This window comes from Camelus ferus, chromosome 3 (assembly GCF_009834535.1).
Source record: "Camelus ferus isolate YT-003-E chromosome 3, BCGSAC_Cfer_1.0, whole genome shotgun sequence".
In the NCBI taxonomy this organism is placed as follows: domain Eukaryota; kingdom Metazoa; phylum Chordata; class Mammalia; order Artiodactyla; family Camelidae; genus Camelus; species Camelus ferus.
The window spans coordinates 86,382,944-86,405,160 of record NC_045698.1 but is presented as its reverse complement, the minus strand read 5'-3'; the positions used below and the strand labels follow the sequence as shown (position 1 = coordinate 86,405,160).

The 22,217-nt window shown below is 39.4% G+C and overlaps 1 long non-coding RNA gene across 1 annotated transcript in view; it reads left to right on the top strand.

The window, feature by feature from the left end:
* Positions 1–22,217, top strand: part of LOC106730499 — a 38,662-nt gene that overhangs the window by 4,152 nt on the left and 12,293 nt on the right. Inside the window, exons 2-4 of the long non-coding RNA XR_001366963.2 lie at positions 3,598–3,642; positions 9,715–9,854; positions 11,207–11,327. This is a non-coding gene — a long non-coding RNA (uncharacterized LOC106730499). The remainder of the gene's footprint in view (positions 1–3,597; positions 3,643–9,714; positions 9,855–11,206; positions 11,328–22,217) is intronic.

Genomic DNA, 22,217 nt, shown 5'->3' with positions numbered 1-22,217 from the left:
CTAACATGGTCATAGTTTTCACGAATGTATTGGAGTGTATGTATTCTAATTCCATTATAATAAATGAAATACATGCTGTTCTTGCAGTTTTGCACTTTGAAGATTTTTCCCCCTCTCTCCCACACTTCCCTCCCTACATAAAAATTAAAAATAAAGGGAGTGATCAACTGAACATCTAAATTGAAGTCTTTTCCATTTGCATGTATTTTTAAAAACACAATACTGTATTGTAACGGTACTGGACTAAAGAAGCTATAGTTACTGATAGTTCCAAAAGGAAAATTTGTGAAAATACCAGTTCAAGTTTTTAACTCAGCAATGAAAATGAAATGCAAAAGAGAAATGAAACGTGGAATGTGGAGAACTCTGGCAGTTCTAGGAAGACTGTGAGAATCGCTAGAGAAGGAGCATTCAGCAGGAGGAAAGCTGGCACAGGGTCAGGGCACACTAGACCTTCTATCTAGTGAAGCTTTGTAACCTCCCAGGATATTATTCTGGAGTCACTCTTGAAAGAAAATTTGAAGAAGCTCAGTAGCTGTCACACTCAAAGAGGTCAACTCAGAAGGTGTTACCAATCTCAGATTAGGCTGCTCACCATTCAAAAGCCAACCAGTTGAGAAGTGTCGGTAGAAAGGAAAGATGCTTTAATCAGAAAAAGCTGGCAAGCTGGGGCGATGGTGAACTTGTGTCCAGAGACCATCTCTGAAGATTTTGCTCAGCCATGAGTGTTCTAAAGGGAAAAGGGGAAGAGATCTGTTAATCATTGAGATAGGGAGTCAGAGTGGTCCCCACCCCCCACCATGTGCAGGCTTGTGGGAAGCAGTATTATCTTGACTAAATTCTCTGGGAACTGTGGACTCCAGGAGAGGAAGGAAGGCCCGTGGGCTTTCAAAGTGACAGAGTACAGCTGGGCCAGCAGACTCCCAGTTGGCAGGGAGATCACTGTGTTTGGACAAGGCCAGAAGGGTTCAACCAGCCAGCACCATGATGCTAATGAAAGAATGCTACTTGAACCTCTCTAAAGTCAAAGTTTCATAAAAATTCAGTCCTACCGAATAGTTCAGTCCTACCGAATAGTTTCTTTCTTTTCATTGTTTTAACCTAAGGGATGAAGAAAGTAAATCAGTGTCAGATTAAACCAAAAAAAAAAAAAGATTCTGGTAGCTCCACACAATATATTAAAAATGAAAATAATCGTTTGCTTGTGGGAAGAAGAGAAAGCTCATAAAACTTATAGACGCTTCCTTCTAATCATACACATTGTTTAAAAGAAACTTTAGAGCTATTATTCCTTTCGATCTTCCCCCAAAGCTACAAGGTGTACAAAATCTACTGAAATTGCACTGCTTTCTAGCTGTCATGGTTTAAATAGTAACATACGCATACCTTCCAAGTTTTGAAAGCCCATTCAATTTTTATATAAAAGCAAGTTACCAGAAATGGGCAGAGAGTACAGTACTAAATATAGCAATGTAATTACTGTCATATAAATAATCTCCTCTCTATAGTGTTAGAACAATGAAATAAAAGGTTTATCTTGACAAAGTTTGAGTAAGTAGAGGTGGAATTGATTCAGAATCTCCATAACTTCTCCATCCACTGGCATGGGAGGGGGCAGAAAAGAGCTCCTTTAATTTCAGTATCAGCACGTCCTTCCTGTTCATTTGCATTTGGGGAGTTTTTCCACAATGTATTCATTTGCTAGTGAGATAATGTGTCCCCGCCTGATCAGATAAGAGGCGGATAGAATTACTAATGATGAAAAGAGGCAGCACAAGGGCATGAAAGCAAAGCAGCCCTTCCTTTTCTCACCTCATCTGGATGGATCTGAACTTCAACCATCTCTTTTTTTTTTCATGGTGATAGTGGGGCCATTTTCCAAAACTGGGCTAGGACATTGCAAATTGTGTTCTACAGATTCTTTTCTCTGTAAAGTGCCATTCAGAGAAGGAATGTGATGTCATCATGCTGTTCTCTTCTGATATTTGTAGGGACTTGTCAGTTAATAAATTGAGGGCAATTTAAATCAACTGTCACTCAATATGCATCAGCTGTTTCCAGGTACTGCGGAAATAGCACCATGGAGGTCCGCTCCTTTGAAATAATTCTAGAAATATATCTATCTAAAAACATTTCTAATAGAAAGTTAGAAAGCTTGGATTCCCAGAAATGTTTAAATTACTGATTGGAGTAACAGGGTGTTACTAGTAGCTAAAACATAGAATGTAGATAGAAATACAGGTTAAATGGAAGGAGTAGAGGTGATGTCTTATCCTGCACGGGTTTTAGGTAAATGTACGATTTATGTAGAGTGCTCAGTGGATTCCTTAGGACAAGTCCTAGTTGGGAAGCCACCACTGGGCATGGAGCAGCAAGTTTTGAGTTCAGGAGTCTCTGGCCTGAAAACCAAACAATCCCCTTGGCCCTCACTTTCCTTTCCTGCAAGCTTCCAGAGTCTCTCGAATATGAAAACTGTCCTTTTTGGAAAAATACGGGAGAGCAACAGCTTCTTGATCAGCATTTCATTGATACGGATAACATAGAGACCAAGATCAGACATTCTTACAGAATGAAAGGGGTGCAGGAGTACACGCCGAGAAAAGATGGTTTTGCTTTGACTTACCTAGGAGACGCTGTGAAGGTAGCTTGGAAGCGTGAAGCGCTCACTGGCTGACTTGACTGGGGAAGGCTTAGATTCCTCTCATCTCTTACCTGCTGCCCTTTGGGTCGAGTACTACTCTGGGATAAAGGAGGGCTCTAGAGTGAGTAAAAGCATGCCAGATTTGAAGTTCCTCTGCTCTCCATCACCCAGAAACACCATAGCTCTGAGATGGGTACCAGTCCACTGTTGTTCCCCCTGCCCGCCCGTGGTGGTGAAGCCTTGTTTGGTATTGAAATCATGCTGAATAACGATGCCCTGCGTGGCCTTGTCACCCACAGAGAGCGAAAGGAACTCTGAAATAGTCACAGTCTCACAAAGAAAGTAGTGTTCCTTTAGTAAAACGCCAGTGTCCACCAAACAACTGTTACAAAGGAGATGTAGCTCCTATGACGGGAGAAATTTTTCCAGGGCTATTTGGCCAAAGATGATAGTATAATAGCAAGAATCCTAAAAATGAGAATGCAATTATGAAGGAATCCTTTGGAACCCTGCACCCCCATATTCTAACTGTATTCATTTCCCAAAACTATCAGACCATATTCTAAAGACTAACACATCAACCGAACAGCATGGTACCACCTTTTTTCTTTTTTTTTTTAAATTTTTTAATTGAAGTATAGTCGGTTTACAATGTTGTATCAGTTTCTGGTGTGTAGCATAATGTTTTAGTCATACATACACATGCCTAAATTCCTTTTCATATTCTTTTTTTATTATAGGTTATTACAAGATATTGAATATAGTTCCCTGTGCTATACAGTATAAAAGTGTTGTTTATCTATTTCATATATAGTACTTAGTATCTGCAAATCTCGAACTCCCAGTTTATCCCTCTACCCACCTCTTCTCCCCTGGTAACCATAAGTTTGTTTTCTGTATCTGTGAGTCTGTTTCTGTTTTGTAAATAAGTTCATTTGGCTTTTTTTTTTTTTTAGATGGGGCTATGATGTCAGCATGCCCAGTGCAATATTCAAGAAAAGGTAACTAGATTTTTTTTTGTTTTGTTTTGCATTCTTTCTTATTGAAGTATAGTCTGTTTACATTGTTGTGTCAATTTCTGGTGTATAGCATAACAGTTCAGTCATACATATACATACATATATTCATTTTCATATTTTTTTCATTATAGTTTGCTACCAGATATTGCCTGCCTTGAAGCTCGGGAACTAACATTTATTGATGGCTTTGCAGGTACCTAGCACAAGGCTTAGCACTTTCTCATATGCTAGGATGCTAGAGAGCAGGCTACTGTAGGACAGCTTTTATTCTCTCTGTATCTACAGGACAAGGACACTGGCTATGATTTAAAAAAAATAGAGATCAGGTTAAAAAGATGGATACATCTGAGGGTGTGCATTGGGGACTGTGAAAGAAAAATGACTAGGGATGAAAAAGGAATGCAAAGTAGGACTGAGGGCTGGACATGCATAGGTCAAGGTCTTAATTTTTTTAGACAAACTGAGTGCCCTGTGGACATAATCCAGGGTCTCTAGAAGTTAGAATGGAAGCAAATTGCTCTCTTCATTCTAAAATGGTTATTTTCTTTAAGAGCTAGGCTGAAAAGAAGAACTGAGAAAATCAAAGTTGCTAGCATATTTCTGAGCCAGTGCTTGAAAGTATGGAAGATTCTTAAATCCATGCCCTTCCCAGGTCAATAGGTTCAAGACAAGCCCGTGTTACATTGGTTCAGAGTCCCTGCGGGATTCCCAAGAGTTTAATCCTACACATTAGCAACACTGGGAGTTAAGATTCTTGCCTGACTCCATGAGCTCTTTTCCCAAGTGTTTTGTAAATCTCTGAGCAGTATGGTGGAAATGAATAAAAGGAATCTAGCTGCATTTCCTGAAAATGTTCCATATTCTAGCAAAAATAGTTATAATAAACTTTCCTGTAATTCCCAGTGAACAAGTTGGCTTATTCAATTGAATAGACCTTTACTGGGCACCCCAGGTGTGAGGCATAGTGCCAGGCGCTGGGGTGGGGGGTGTACTGTTGTGATGATAGTGGTGATGGGCTGCTGATGGTGAGAAAATTACTTCCTGGGGGCTTACTGTGCACCGAACATTGTTCTAAACTCCCTATGCGCGTCCGTCTGAGGAAGTGTTTATGACAACCTTACTAGGTAGGTCTAACCCCCACAGTACAGAAGTGGAAACTGAGGCATGTTGGTGACTCTACTTCCCTGAGGCTCAAGGTGGTAAAAGTCAAGTCTTGAGGAAAAACTCCCTGTCATTGCTTTGTTTTTCCCACTCTCATTTTATTTATTTTATTTAATTCTTTTTTAATTGAAGTATAGTCAGTTTGCAATGTTGTGTCAATTTCTGTTCTACAGCATAATGTTCCAGTTATACAGATACATACATATATTTGTTTTCATACTCTTTCATTATACGTTACTATAAGATATCGAATATAGTTCTCTGTGCTGTACAGTATAAACTTGTTCATTTTTTATATAGTAGTTAGTATCTACAAATCTCAAACTCTCAATGTATCCCTTCCCACCCTGTCCGCCCACTGGTAACCATAAGTTTGTTTTCTATTTCTGTCCCACTCTCACTTTTTAAAAATTGTAAATTTTTATTGAAGTATAGTCAGTGTCCAATGCTATGTCAATTTCTCCACTCTCACTTTTAAAAGTATGAGCAGAGAAGTTGAACTCAGAAGTTACCAGGGAAATAAAGTGGACTTTTACAGAAAGTCTAGATGTTGAGAAAATAAGCCAATTCTTTATTATCACATCATATCATATGAAATCATATCCTATTAGATTACCTTGATAGTCATAAAGATATATTTAGAAGTGTTGCAAACAGCCATGAAAAAAATTCTCTTGGTTGTTGATTTGTATTGGTTAATGGGTAGCTGCTGAAGCCAGCTGGAGGCAGCAATAGACACAAGACAAGCAGTCTTTTTTTTCCCCTTAAACCTTAAAAACCTTAAAATGTCTGACAGAATGCTTCTAATGAGAAAATGGAAGTGAATGTGTAAAAATAAGCCTGTTTGAAAACATCCTAATGTGATTATTCATATTGTATTTGAGTCTCCTCTAGTTTAAAAAAAAAAAAAAAGGAAATTATGTCTACTGTGAAACCTCCAGAAATGTTGTTTGTTTATGTCCTAAGATAGTTTTAGGAGCATCTCTCTTATCAAAATTTTTAAGAATCATTTCCATCTTGGAACCATTCCTTCATTAAAATGTCCATATATCCTTCCATTTAATTTCCTTTAATCCCACCAGAAACACATCAGGTACCACTCACAGCCTCAAGAGTATATACAAATTTGTTACACCATCTTTAGGGAAAAGCTTGTCGATTTTTAAAGTGTTTATGCTTACTTTATTAACATTATTTAAATAGTGACATAACCAGTGTTGATTTGCTGCCACTACCTTGGAAATGTTTAAACATTATTACAACTTAGCTCCACATTCCAGTTTTATCTCTAAAATTAATGCTTTTAGGCTCAATTTATGCCTGTCAACAAGTAATGATCAGAGATGTGAGCTGGCTCATAATCCAGAGGTACTAGGTTACAATGTGTTACCATGGAAACTGTGTTTTATTGCATTTTCTCTTCTTGATTTAAGGCATTTGACAATCATAGCAACTGTTTGCCAGTCTTCCCACATCATAAAAAATTCAAAAACACAACCAATAGAGAAAAAAAAAAAAGAAAAGAAAAAGAAGATGGGAGGAGTCTCTACTGTTCTTGGACCTCATTAGAAACATAAAAAAGAAATGACAGCCTAATATTTAACATGGACCTTTTGTGAATAGTTTATCTTTCAGAAAGTCCAGGAGTGTTGGAAAATTCAATCAGTGGTTAGTCATAGAATGGACCTGTCTGCCTGTGGTTCATTTTGTTTATTGCATCATATATCTTTTATGATCACTGGGACTTTAGCCTGAAACAGCATTTTCTTTAACAAGAGCCATGTTTCCGTTAACGTTGTTTATTGCATCTAAAACATTACTCTTTGAAATCACGGTACATTTTCTATCGAGCAAAGGTCTGCAACTGAATCGTGCATGAATGTGTTTATTCAGAATCTAGAGTTTAAAAAAAAAAAAAACCTCATCCAGTTCATGTAACATTAATCACTTTGCCAGTGTTCAGCTGAGGTCATTGCCACATTCCTAGCAGTATTAAGGCAAGTCGAGATTAATGATTAATCACGTACATTAAACCTTGGAAGGGGAGCACGTGAAAGGGATCTCACGTTAGACCCTGTTTAAAAGACAGAGAAGGGACTGTGGTGAAATGGGCTAAGTCTGCTGCAGCTTGACTTTACAAAGTGCTTGTTTTTACTACATGGGGTCAGTACAACGTCTGTGAATCTCAAGGCTTCCTTTTCCTATTTCTTCTAGTTTATAGGTCAGATTTAAGGTCTTTCTGACTGTTCAAAATGAAGACTCATTCACTAAACTTTCTTTTTTTAGTACATGCTGATCACCAGGCACTGGCGAGGAACTATCCACGCAAAGATGACCCAGACACAGCCCTCCCTTCCCTGCTCCCCCCAAGAACCACACGATCCACCCAGGAAGAGCGGTACCAGATGTGCACAATCTGAGCAGAGTTTTGTGGGAGTACAGAGGAAGGAATGATTAATTGTGAAGGGAAGTCAGGAAAGACTTTACTGAAGTTAACTTTACAGGGGGAAAGAGGTGAGCAAAGCTGGCCAGGCAGAGGGAATGACATAAAGATCCTGTGAGTATTCTCAGACTAATTAGTGATTTGATGAGATGAGAGCAAAGGCTTTTGTAGAAGAGCTGAGAAGGGACAGGCAGAAGATGAGATTGTAAAGTAAGGGGGAGACACATGGCCAAAGTTTCTGAATGTGAACTTTATTCTAAAAGCGATGAGAAGTCTTTGAAGAATTTTAAGCAGGAAAATTTGGAGCATCAGACTGTAGTAGAAATTGGATACAATTTCGGGTGAGGGCAGGTTGGATGGCAGATTAGTGGGTAAAAAACTAGAATTACTGTCTTCAAAAAGGAGGAGGATACAGTCAGCCATTAAAGTGGTAGCAGCTTAAGTTTGGCCGTAGAATGGAGAGAGACATTATGGGACCAGATGTGACAAGAATGGTCAGCTGAGTTCTTGGAGGGAGTTAAGGATAGATGACAGAGAAAAAGGAATCTAAGATGGTGCCAAGGGATCTAGCTGGGGTGAAGAAGCAGATGGCAATGCCATTAACCAAGGCACCTGAGGTCATGGGACCATTAAAGTGATAACTTCTAGTAGGATGTTGGACAAACTACTATGTCACTGAGGAATGACATTGGTACTGGATACGCTGATTTGGGGGCCATTAACTTATACTTGGTTGTTTAGGTCATAAGGGAAGGTGAGAATGTCCAAGGCAAGAAGGTAGAAAAAGAAGAAAAGACAGTCCGAGGAAGAGTTTCTGGGAGAGAAAGTATTTCTCACTTGTGTGATGATTTTCGAATTTAGAAAAAAAAACAAGAGGCTTAAGGAATTTTTATGTTTTTCTCTATCTAAATAAAGAGTAAACCTGGCACACAGAATAACCATTTCTACAAGAGAAAATTTAAGAACAAATATTTGATTAAAAGTATTTTACTACTGGTTGCATATAATGTATAATGCAACCTGTAATTAGGATGCTGGTGGGCTCACATGTAGAAAGAAATGTTTCATATAAGAGGTTAACACTATTTTGAAGCATTACCGCTTTAAATGTTCTTAATATGCATATTTAAATATGTTCTTATATTGTATGTGACAGATTTACATACTTCCCATGTTACCATCATACACTTCCATTAAAGATTTATTTATTTTTAAAAATACATTTTATATTCCCATAAAAAGGAGAAATTAAATCATAAAAATACACACAAAGTTAGTGTTTATAGTCTAACTACTACTCTCACAAAAAAAAACCATTGGAGTCGGTGGCTGTCTTTCCCGTTGAATAAGGAGAGAAGGCCCAGGTATGAGCTTAATTTTTGCTCATGGAGTTTTGTATTTCAAAGACTAAATTTTCCTAACTACAGAGATAAAACAAATGTGAGATGCAAAAATGTCACCTTCTAACAGAGCAGGAGGTTGAAATTGTATTCATCTAGGCTTGGCCTCACCTTCATCAGTATGGAAAATTTAAGAATTGATTTCCATCCAGTAACAAGAAGTTACTGGAAAAATCAGTAGTATGTGTAGAACTCAGAAACACCATTTTGGGGAGGTTTATGCCTTCCAGCTAGTTTTCTGTTCATTCATATAATCATTGATTCACTCAGTAAGAACTTACTGAGCAGACATCATGTCCCAGGCTCTACCAGTAGCTCTAAGATGGCAACATGTCCTTCCATTCTAGGAATTTATACTCTTGGCCAAAAGATGAGGTGAATTCTCAGGTTGCTGTTGTGATTGGCTGTGCAGGCTGGGCCCTGTACTGCTCTAGAGGGAGTCATCACAGATAGGCTATAAAATAGCCCTGGTGCCACCCCAACCCCAGCTTATGCTGGTGGACATCTGCATCTCCTTGGTCACAGTGATTAGCTCAGAGATAGGCATGCGACCCAGTCAGAGCCAATGAGATATGAAGAGATGTTCCTGTAGGAACTTCTAAGAAAAAGAAGTTCCACCTCTCTTTCTGACAGCTACCAAAGGGAGCCCATTTTCTGCTGGATGATGAGGTGTGAGGATATGAGATCAGAATTTGCTTCATGTGTTTTGCTACTGGGAGCTGTGAGCCTGGAGTTACTGAGTTCTATCATGGGGGTCCTGAAGAAAGCCCCAGTATGGTGGGCAGAATAGGGGGAGGGAGCACCCAGGTCCTTAGTGACATCATGGGAGCAGTAGATCAAGCCTCTTACAAACCCACAACAAAGTCAGTTGCATAAGCCCCTACGTTCCTTTTTTCTGCTTAAGCCAGATTGAATGAAATTTCATGTCACAGTTACAAGAATCTTGACATAGTCCCCAATACTGATACCTCTTGTATAATATATAACTTTTGTGCCTATTCAGATTATCTACTGGTCATGTTCTTCCCCATGTGTATTCTTCTACCTTAGGGTAAGGTGGATCCCAGTGGAGTCAGTGGGAGGATGGATAAGTTCAAACTCTTTGAGAGATTGACCTCTAAGCTCAGAGCCAACTGCTTTCCAGTCTGTTAGTTCTCATTCAACCTGATACGGAGATGATGACAAAGAAAGTGAGTATTTTTAAAGTATTTAACATTTGGAGCTTGCCCCCCAAACTGACTTGACACTATCCTCCTAGATTTGGAGGCTTTTTGTAGGAAAGTGCTTAGCATTTATTCAATGCTTTACAAAGATTTTGCTTAAAAATGTTTGCATGTTTTTATTGTGGTAACAATATATAGAACATAAATTTACCGTTTTAACTATATCATTTAGTGGCATTAAGTTTACAGTGTTATGCAACCATCAGCACTATCCATTTCCAGAACTTTTTCATCATCCCAAAAAGAAACTCTGTCCCCATTAAACAATAACTCGCCCTCCTCCCTGCAGCCCTGGTAACTTCTGTGCTACTTCCTGTCTATGAATTTGCCTGTTCTCAGTACCTCACAGAAGTAGAATCACACAGTATTTGTACTTTTGTCTCTGATTTCACTTAGCATAGTATTTTTAAGGTTCATCCATGTTGTAGCATAAAGATTTGCTTTCAGATGTATTCCTCTCCCTGTCCCCCTAAAAGTGTTTTAATTTCTGCTCTTCAAAAAATAATATGTACATATTGGGTTAACTTTTAAAAATTAGAACATACTCAGGAACTGACACATATTTTAGGCCCACAAGGGACCAGTCAGTGTTAAGCACGTAACAGATACGACATTGTCTAGTGCTCTCAGTCCTAACTGTTGTGTTACTTTCAAAGACCCAGCGTCACAGGGGCACGTGATACGGTACCCAGGATACAATCCCATTTCTCCTCACTGTGATATTCCATAGACTTCACATCACACAATGGTCTAACCGTAAGCCTATTTCTAGTTTTTGAATAGCTTTAAAATTTCCAGGATAAAAGATTTCTATTTCTAGTTAGGTTTTATTTGTGCTAGTACATACACACTAGTTCACACTAGCGGGGTTTGCTTAAATCTTTGGCATGAGGCCACCCTCCAGACACCTACTGAGTGATTGATGGTCTCAACTGAGGACTCAGGCTTTCTATGTCCAAGCCAGGGTGCACTCCACACCCAGAACACACATACACACCTTCCATTTGTCTGCACACCTGCTGTGCCCTCCACACGCTAACCCCTCCGTACACTTGCACTGAACACATGGTATCCTTGGCTTCTCAGAGAGTCAGACAGGAGTTCTGGTGACTTCCAACAACCTGTAGGACCAGCAGAAATTTTAGGACCAAGATGGAGTTAGCCTCTGCCTCGTCTGCCTTCTACAATCCCTTCAAGTTCCCTCTTCTGATTTTAATCCCTATCAAAAGTAAATGCACAATTATATGTGATTTTTCCAGATATGCTTTTCATTATTACAGAACTCACCATTCTTCCTGCCCCCTGTGCTACTATTCTAGCTACCCCAGAGGAATCCTGCCCAGCAGCCCGAGAGCCGAAGGACCAGGGCCGCTCTTCAGATCAAGTCTTCTGTGATTGTCTGGAGCTGTCTAAAAAAGGATGGAAAGCCTTCTGAAAAAGGTACTTCGTCTTCTAGAGGTTGAAAAAAGTGGGTCAGAGGGCTTTTTTTTTTTCCAAAATCTAGGGCAAACCTATTTTTTGGTTAAGGACTTTATAAGACATTGCTCAATTTATTTAATGAGCAAACCGCATTGCCACATACCCAGTTCCTCTGAGAGAACTGTTCCCCTAAGTTTGGATCTTCGCTAAATGTGCAATCATGGATTCTTCACTCACATATACTTTAACCTTGCTGATGGCTCTCTCAGGACACTGCAGGGAAATTAGCGTGTGTACTGGCAAGCGAAGACATAGTGCAGTTAGCAAACCTGGACTGGAATCCCAGCTCCAACACTTTACTTCCCGTGAGGTTATGAGCAATTCTCGGAGCCTCCCTCTAGCAATCATTTATTTATTGCTGCGTTAACAAAGCAGTCTAAAATTTAGCAGGCTAGAAACTAACTTTTGTTGTTGTTGTTGTTTATTGTGTGGGTCAGCAATTTGGACTGGGCTCCCCTGGGCAGTTCTGGTCTCTCCCAGGATCAACCATGCAGATAAAAGTCAGCTAGTGGCTCGAATGGGGCTGCCTGGTAAAAGATGGTCTCACTTACATATTTGTCCGGGGCATGTCCATGTTCCGCCCCTCACCTTTTTGGTAGACTAGCTTGGCTTGTTCATGCAGTGGTCTCAGGGTTGCAGCCACAGCCCAAAGAAATCCACGTGCAGGCACTTTCAAACCTCTGCTCACGTTTGTCATGTCCCATTGGCCAAAGAAAGTCTCACGGCCAAGCCCAGATTCAAAGAGTGGACAAAGAAACTCTACCTTTTGTTGGGAGAAAAGGCAAAGTCACATCACAGAAAATCCTTAGTATGGAAATGGAATTACTGCAGCCATCTTGCAAACAAACTCCATTCTTTCTTTACAAAATGGAGACAATCACATATGAAATATAACATTACTGTGAAAACAGATTTACTCCCTCCTCTTTGTTAGGTAGGTCACTAGGGCATAGAAATGGAAAGAGTGTGGGCTAAGGTAAATTCAGATCTCATTATGGAGGGTTCGGAATGCTCGATTGAGTTAGGGGATGGTGTTTATCTCAGCCATCAGTGAAGACTTACTGACACATCATGCACAAGTCAAATGACATGATGTGAATTTGTTTAAGCAACTGATCACTATATAAAATGATCTGCTTCACTTACTTGTTTTGTTGTTTATGATTGTTTTCATCTGTCCAGGAGATTATAAGTACCATGAGACAGAATAAGGACTTTGTCCAGTTTTATTGTCTGTCCTCAGCATGAAGAGCTTTGTCTGACTTAAGACATGCTTGCTGCATGATTGACTGTTGTCCAAGTCACTTCAAAATTCCTCCTATAACGTGACTTCCAGACTTTGCACTGTGCTCACCCAAATCAAGATGCGTAATCTCCTCTAGTTCTCAGTGTCCTCTGGCACTGTACACAATCCCCCTGGTATATTCAATGACAGAGAAAGAAAGGAGTATCTCTTGATCTGGTTACTTCACTTTTGTTAATGCAAGCTAAGATTGAATTTCTTGGCTCATCTGGAAGTTTGAGGTAACTAAAATTCCTAGGGTTTTCTCCTACAAACTACTATTAGTCCAAATCATAGTGTTCTCCCCTCCCAAATTTGTCACCAAAAATAATTTTTAAAATACCATAAACGTAAAGTGTGTTGCCCTTGTTCAGTTTTATCTTCGGTTTCTGGCTCATCATTCTAATTTGTCTAGATTGTTCTGAGTCTCCATTGTGTCATCAAATACATTGGCTTGCCTTCTCAGTTTTGTACCACATTCAACTTTGATAAGCACACTTCCTCTGTCTTCAGCAAAGTAGATAAGGATGTTGGGCAGGGAAGCCCTCATCTGGAGACCTGCCACTGCTGTTCCATTAGAACTCTTCCTCTAAATGTAACCAGCCACACACCCACTCAACTCTCCTATTCTCCAGTTTTCACTTCTCTGTCCTTTCTGAGCACGTCATTGGCATGTTATCATATGTCTTGCTGAAATTAAGGTATCAAATGTTTCTAGCATTCCCTTTTGAAATTTATGTATGCATTTATTTTACAATACCATATTTTAAAGATTGAAGTATAGTTGATATACAGTATTATATGTTATAGGTATATAATATAGTAATTCACAATTTTTAAAGGTTATACTCCATTTATATTATAAAATATAAAGTAAAATATTGTAAACTAAAATAAAATTTATAAAATCCCCCATGTTGTACAGTATATCCTTGTAGTTTATTTTATACCTGATAGTTTGTACCTCTTAATCCTCCAATTCCATCTTGCCCCTCCCCCTTCACTCTCCCTGCTGATAACCACTTCTCTACATCTGTGAGTCTGTTTCTTTTCTGCTGTATTCACTAGTTTGTTGTACTTTTTTAGATTCCACATATAAGTCATATCTTACAGTATTTGTCTTTCTCTCTCTGATGTATTTCATTTAGCATAATGCCCTCCAAATCCATCCATGCTGTATACCAGAAACTAATACATTTTTAATCAACTGTACTTTAATTAAAAAGCAACCAACCAACCAACCAACCCATTTAAAATATGGTCAGAAGAACTGAACAGACGTTTTTCCAGAAATGGAGATGCAGATGGGCAACAGCCATCCCTTCCCTTTTGTACATACCTATTTAACCAATCCCTTTTTTAAAAATAATAAGATGTTAGTTAGTCATGGCTTGTTTTCATCTTCTTGTTGACTGACCTGCATGCAACTTACCTGCCACTGGATACTCTTTCTTTAGCTTACCTCTTAGAAAGAGGATGTTTCCGGGGGAAGACATCCCTGATTCAACTGACGTTCCGTCCTTCTACTGGGACTCCTCCTATTATCTCCTTACATCTTTGCAGACTGCCAGGATCCCCTCTCTTCTGTAAAGTCAGTCTCCCATCTTCATTGGATCATAGCCATTACCACTGCAGTACTGGTTCTCCAACCTGATTTCATGTCAGACTTGTCCAAAGAGCTTATTAAAACATAGATTGCTACGTCTCACCCCCAGAATTTCTCCTTCAACAGGTCTGGCTTGGGAGCCAGTAATTTGCATGTCTAACAGGTTCCCACTGGTGCTGATGCTGCTGGCCTGGGGACCATATTTTGAGAACCTCCAACCTAGTATACATCCCATCTCATTAAAAAAAAACAAACAAAAAAACAAAACTTCCCTTGGACTTTATAAACACCTCCAAAAATGAGGCTCCCATTCCCTCTTCCCTTTTCATAGCCAAACTTCCTCAGAATATTACCGACTCTCACCATCTCCATTTTCTCATCTCCTGTTCACTCTGACACCAGGGAAACACAGACATGTGATATGATGAGCCAAGAAATGTGGATGATCTTTCGAAGCAAAGAATGGCAAGCAGATTTCCCCCTATACCCTCTAGAAAGGGACATAGTGCTGTTGACGCTTGGATTGTAAACCACTGAGACTCGTGGCAGACTTCTGACGTAAAGAACTATAGGGTAATAAATTTGTGTTGTTTTAAATTCTTTTGGGTGGGGAGGTAATTAGGTTGGTTGGTTGGTTTATTTTTAGCAGAGGTACTGGAGCTTGAACCCAGGACCTCGTGCATACTAAGCACTCACTCCACCACTGAGCTATAGTCTCCTCCCAAATTTGTGTTGTTTTAAGATGGTAAGTTTGTGGTCATTTGTTACAGTGGCAAGAAAATTAATACAAGCCTCATCTCCAGAAGTAACACCAACATCTACCCAGTTGCCCAAGCTAAAACCTTACAAGTCATCCCTGATGCTTTGCTTCCCTTTTATCTACCTTCTACCCACCTAATCTAGCAACAGGGTCTGACAGGTTTACCTGCAAAACAGATCTTGAATCTGTCCATTTCTCTCCACCTTATCTGTCAACACTGGAGTCCAGACCGTCATCATCTTGTATCTGGACCACGACAGCAGCCTGCTAAGTGGTCTGTCTGTTTCTGTCCTGGTCCCTTTCTAACTGATTCTTAACTTGTTAGTGATAATGATCTTTTGATAAATGCCCATCACTTCTTTGCTTCAACTTCTTCAATGTCTTCCCATCACAGTTAAGGAAAATCCAAGTTTCTGAACATAGTCTACAAGGTCCTTCATGACCTGGCTCCTGCTTGCTGCTCTAATTTCACTTTGTACATTGACTCCAGCTCACTTTGTCCACCACATTGGCATCATTTCTGTTCCTGTAACATGACAGACTCACTCCTTTGATTCTCTTCCCTTGTATGGCTTCTTGTTTTTCATGTCTAACCTCAAATATTACCTCCCTGGGAAGGCCTTCATTAACCCCTCCAGGTAAAGCGTGCCACACCACTGTCATCCTCATTCTTTGTCAGATAACCCTGTTTGTAATTAGTGAATTTGTTTGCTTTGTTTTCTTTATTCTCCCGACTAGAACGTAAGCTCCATGAGGCTGGCATGGCTGATTCGGCGTCACACCCCCAGGCACTACCACACTGCCAGACTGGTGGTAAATAGATGCTCCCCAATGCAGGAATGAATGAAGGAGTGGAGTGAGTGAGTGAATACTGTGATCACAGGGGTTTTTTCCATTGAGGTGAAATGTACAAAACATAAAATTGACAATTTAAAGTGAATAATTTAGGGGCATTTAGTACATTCACAATGTTGTTCAACCACCATGTCTTAACTAGTTATGAAACATTTTCATCACTCCAAAATAAAACCCTTTACCCATTGAACAGTTATATCCCATTCTCTCCATCCCTCCACTCTGTACAAAGGCCAGTTTGCTTTCTGTGTCTGTGGATTTGCCTATTCTGAATATTTCATACAGATGGAGTCATACATGGATGGATACATTATGTGTCCTTTGGTGTCTAGCCTCTTTAGCGAGGACGGTTGCAAGGTTCATCCACACTGTAACATGTAGCAGTACTCTGTTCTTCACGACAGCTGAATACTATTCCTGTGTGTGTGTGTGTGTGTGTGTGTGTGTGTTTATCCAGTCATCTGCTGATGGACATTTGGGCTACTTCCACTTTTTGGCTATTGTGAATTAGTGCTGCTGTGAACATTTGTGCATATTTGGAATGTAGGCAGTGATTTCTAGAGCATAAGCCTCATTCAGTCCTTGCCTGTTTCTGATTTCCTCTGTATCTCTCGTGCCCCAGGATTTCGCAGTCAATGAGAGTAGCTTAATGATCATATCTGCTTAATTATCATAGAATTCTTAATCAGGTTGTTTGTTCTGTGGATTAATACAGCGGGTTCCAAATTTAATAGGGCTGGAGACAGAACGAGGGGTAGGCTGAAAGAGATTAAGCAGAAGAGTGGTAGGTGTAGTTAAAATTATGACTTTTTAAAATCATGCACATTACAAGATAATCAATTTACTCATCCAGTGATAAACTTTATGTTTCCCTCAGAAATGTTAGTAGCTACCAATGCTTTCTGAATTAGGTACTTAGAATCCCTTGGTAGTCCATTCATTGCCATTTCCAGTGTTAAAAAGTTTTAATCCACAATTAGACATATATTAAGCCATTAAAATATCATTGCATTTTAATGATTTGAATCTATGAAAATATGTAAATTAGTAATGGCTTATTAAACTTTACAGTTTCGGGTGATTGTACAAAAAGAACTGTACATATAAAATGGTAGAGGGGAAAAAGCCTTTTGTGTATTTTATTACATCATCCTTCAGCGAGGATGACAACAATGAAAACATGTGTGCAATTCCCCATTTAAAAAAAATAAACATATTCAGCTATTCTGAACAGAAACGATTTCCATGAAAGCCGAGTCCACACAGTCATTTGGGGTCTAAGCATGTCATCTTGATCCCTGGCACTCTGTTTTGTGCTTTGGAAAGCGCTACTCAATTCAAAACAGAAATTTGGAAAAGGCGTCCTCCCTGGAGCCCTCTGAGAGCCTGTAGTTACGGTGGTTACTTAAATATTATTTCCATAGCTACGCTGGCTTCTAGCCACAGCTGAAATGCGTGTCAACGAGCTTGGTGTGAAAATGGGCAGGGAGGGGGAAAAAAGAGGAGACAGAGGACACTAATTTTCGTTCTTCGGAGTAGGAGGTATAATGTCTTTATAAAGTAATAATTAAAAGAAAAACAATTACTGGAGCCTTATCTGGACCGTGCAGCTGTACTTCCTCCTTTTGCATTAGCAGTGTTCCTAAGGTTATGACAAACCATGAAAATTGCATCTTTAGAGGAGTTTTATTCCTTTTCCTATGATTTGATTGAAACAGACAGCTACATTTTGTGTATATATAATTAGGCAGTAAAATAGGCTTTGAAGGCAGGGTTCCATTTAGTATGTGAGTCACACGCACAACTGCCTTTCATTCACCAGCCAAAGACTGATCTTTTTAATGCTTCAACTCGCTCAACATGTTTTCTGAATGCTACATCTTCCACGGAGAGGGGGGAAAAAAGGAAAGAAAATAAATCAGCTTTGCGCCCATATTTCTTGCTTTTTTTCATCTTCTTTCCAAAGGGAAAACAGTCTGCAAAGCCAATCTAGGAAGTCTTTGGTGATTTAACCTTCTGACAAACTGATTTTTATCGTCCCCCTTCCAGATTGTCGTCGGGCACAAGTGAATGCTGCACCCGTTCCTGGCGTATCTAATCCCTCTCATAAAAGGCCATTGTGGCAGTAAAACTGAGACCAATGGCTTTTTCATTCTCCACCTCTCAGCTCTCCAAAGTAATGGCGCTGGGTCTCCTCATCGTGTTTTTCTTTTCAGATGCATAGTTTCTCCCTTTAACAAGGTTAAAAAAAAAAAAAAAAAAGGGTAGGGGGCAGGGGAGGGAGGATGGAGGGAGGAGAAGGAATCCAATCCCATTTTATTAGTGCCATCCTTGTATGTGGTTACTAAGTGATTTCCCCCACCCCCGAACTTGAATTAGGAAGAGCATTTGAGATAACAGCCTGTTTTTATGAAAGAGATTTTCCTCTGAGATTTTGAGTATGATGAGAACAAGCCTGGATGTATTTTTTTTTTCTTGTCATAAAAATCAGGGCTATCAACTGTGCATCCTTATGCCTTATCCGATTAAAAAGCAGTCGCCTATTAATCTCCATCCTTTCATCTCACTGTGTACCATTTGCTCTTTCCTGTCCCGTTCTGGCAAACCCAAAGATGGAGAGAAATAATATCAAGCTACTTGGCTGATTTATGCAAGTGATAGTTTGTGTTTGTAGCCTGCCTTTCATCTGAAGACCTCAAAGGGTTTTAGGAACATTATTACGTTGACAGGGCCCAACTCCAACATAAAGGGCACAGAACGGCCATAGTCATGCAAATCTATGTTTCTAGAGTGATTAGTACCCTGGTAACCAAGAGAGATGAACTAGTTTCTCATTTTTGATGTGAAATTTGATGTCCAGGCAAGAATTTCAGTTTCCAGTTCAGCTCCCCACAGCCCCCCACGGGATAAACCACTCAGTATTCAATTTACCTCCTGGGATGTCCCCCCGGGGAGTCTACTCCCCAAGATGAAGGGCTTTACATGACAGGGAGGTGTATATATTTCTTCAATTGGCCTAATCTAATAAAGCTGGACGTGATTTATATGTGCAAAATGTTGCCATGCTAAATAATTCAGAATGAAACTGCCTTTTCTAGTTGTGCTACAAATAGGTGTCAATCTGCATTTGATGGTGCCTGTATCCCACAGGGACTTTGGACCTACTGAAAAGAAATACATTCCTTGTGCTGGTTCTGAGGAAAAACATTGGGGACAGTGCCCCTAACTAAGCCTATGCGTCCAAATCAAATGAAAGCTTTCAAAGCAGGACTCTTCTTGCTGGTTCTGTTTTTGTGAGTAGGAGGAGCAGCTTCCATTGAAGACTGTGGCACCTGTCAGGGTTTCCCTGTAAATCTGATACAGAGACTTCTTACTGTAGGAGATGTATATGTACGTGGTCAAGACCCTGTTGGAACAATCAGTTTCTCTTCCTAGCAGTCCCTGCTTTTTGCTGACTTTATTCCTCTTTACAGTTCTCCCTTTTTTAAAAAAATTTTTAACTGAAGTATAGTCAATTTACAATGTTGTGTTAGTTTCTGGTATACAGCATAGTGATTCTGTTATATGTGTGTGTGTGTGTGTGTGTATTCCTTTTCATATTCTTTTTATTATAGGTTATTACAGGATATTAAATATAGTTCCCTGTGCTATACAGTAGGACCTTGTTCTTTGTTTTACAAGAGTAGTTTGTATCTGCAAATCTCAAACTCCCAATTTATCCCTCCCCTCTTCCCCCACTGGTGACCATATGTTTGTTTTCTATGTCTGTGAGTCTGTCTCTGTTTTGTAAATAAGTCCATTTATGTCATTTTAGATTTCACATATAAGTGATATCATATGGTATTTTTCTTTCTCTTTCTGGCTTACTTCACTTAGAATGATGATCTCCAGATCTATCCATGTTGCTGCAAATGGCATTATTTCGTTCTTTTTTATGGCTGAATAATATTCCATCACACACACACACACACACACACACACACACACACACACACACACACACACATGTATGTGTGTGTATATATATATATACACCACATCTTCTTTTTCCAGTTATCTGTTGATAGACATTTAGGTTGTTTCCATATCTTGGCTCTTGTAAATAGTGCTGCTATGAACATTGGGGTGCATGTGTCTTTTTGAATTAGAGTTTCCTCTGGATATACGCCCAAGAGTGGGATTGCTGAATCATATGGTAACTCTTAGAATTCTCCCTTCTTTCTACCTCACAGTTTCTCTCCCCACCTCCGTCTTATTCCCCTAAACTGTGGATTTTTTAAAGAATTTCTTTTCATGAAAACAGTATCTTGAGCCATATTTTTATTGTGGGTTTTCTCAAATAAAGTCATAAAGTTTGCATTCATTATTTGCTTTTAACCGTATAGACAGACACGTGGACCTATGTGGTTAGAGCTCCACATTTCCATAGCTTTATGCTTCTGAAGAATTTCAGCGATGGTTTGCTTTTACATGATAAAGCATCACATGCATTATTTCCCAATTGGAGCCTCTTGATTTATGAAAATGAAATAGCAACATTATGAAAATGATCCAGCCAATGTTGGGAGTTTCTTGATAACTTCTGAATGCCAGTTTTTATTATTAACTTAGCCTAATTTTACCAATGGATATGAGAAAACACAGGAAAATGATATCCTGTGCCTTTATTGGTGAACTAGCGAGACCACAGTAGTCAGTTACTTCTTCAGTCTTTAACAGCTGACTGGAATCCCAGCTTTGTGTTACCCTGAAAGCAAAAAGCCAGCAATGGAGTCAGAGATGTCCAGCAAGCCCTCCTCCTTTGGGTCCCTTGGCCACACAGAACCAGGACATGATGTTTCTGGGGCTGGCCCTATTTTAGTTGGGCAGTGCTTAGTTAATATTCCCTTTAAGAAAAGCATATTTGGGGTGCTTATTTTAAACCCAATTCAGAGAAGTGGTCTACTTTTAGGAAAGGAGCTCTTCATGGATTTTAATGAAGGACTGGGAGCAGTCAGAGGTACAGTTCTTCCTGCCTCCATCATGTTCCCTCATTTTGTCTTCTAATATTTTCTTCATAGTATTTCTTACTATCTGAAGTGAGCATTTGTATTTACCTGTTTACTTCCTTATTATTTCTCAGTTTCACTAGAATATAAACTCCATGACAGCAGGGACTTTGGTATATATAACCCCTATCTATATCTTTTGTCTATAATAGAGCTTGGCACCTGATGCGTACACAATAATATTTGTTGAATGAATGAATGAGTGAGTGTTAGTAATATGGTGAGTGTCCAGACATAGCTTCTTCTAAACAGATACATCAACATTGAATAGATTTCTGATTCTGTAATTCTATAAATATTTAACTAGTATGGAAATGACCTGATTACTTTATTTTGATTATTGTTTGGTATAAACATCAATTCACTGGAATTAATTGCAAGCCAATATCCAGTGACTCTCTACGTCGACCTTATCATATCTACACTAGAATGAAAAATCACATGCAAATAAGTGACACAGAATCAGTGCAGGATACTAATGAGAGGTTTTAATTTTGAAACGAAGTTTAGATGTAGGGTCTGAGTAGTTAATTGTATTTAGATTCATTGATAGTTTGTGGAATTCATGCACTGCACCCGTACCAACTAGTCTCTGAATCAAGGATTGGTCTTGCTAAATCCAGTCCTCTTACTCTTGCTCCCGTCTTTGAAGGTCAGTGGTTGAGCATGTGAACTTTGGACTTTTATGAGCCAAGCTCCAAGTCTCCCACCATGCCTCCATTTCCTCCTCCCTAAATGGGATAATAGCTCCATCTCCATTTTGTAGTGTGAGTGAGACTTTAAAGAGAGGATTATGTAAAACACCTAGCTCCATGCTTGGCATGTAGTACTCAATAAAAGTTAGCTATAAGCGCTAAGTAATAGAAGTATCATTATTCTCTTTTTCTGTTATTCCCAAGCCAAGTTTGGTTAGCTAGTCTTAACTTCTCAAATCTATTCCTTCTGTCTACATTATCTCCAGTTCAAGGTCTCCCTCCAGATAGCCTTTAGAATTTGTTGGACCCACTTCTGCTCTTTCATTGGAATGGATCATTCAACACATCTGCCTTTATTAATGGCTGTCCATGAACTTCATTTCGTCTCCTAACCCAACACCACCAGCATTATCCATCTTGCCCATTTCTGGAATCCCAGATTTTTAACCCAGCCACCACCATGAGTCAGTCTCTACTTTGGACTTAAAAAATGGTTTCAAAGATAGCTCTGAGTAACTGAAATATTAGAACAGTCATGCTGCTACCTCAAATGTGTGGTCTTGGGCAAAACATACATAAGCTTAGTTGCAGTGTTTTCAGCTGCA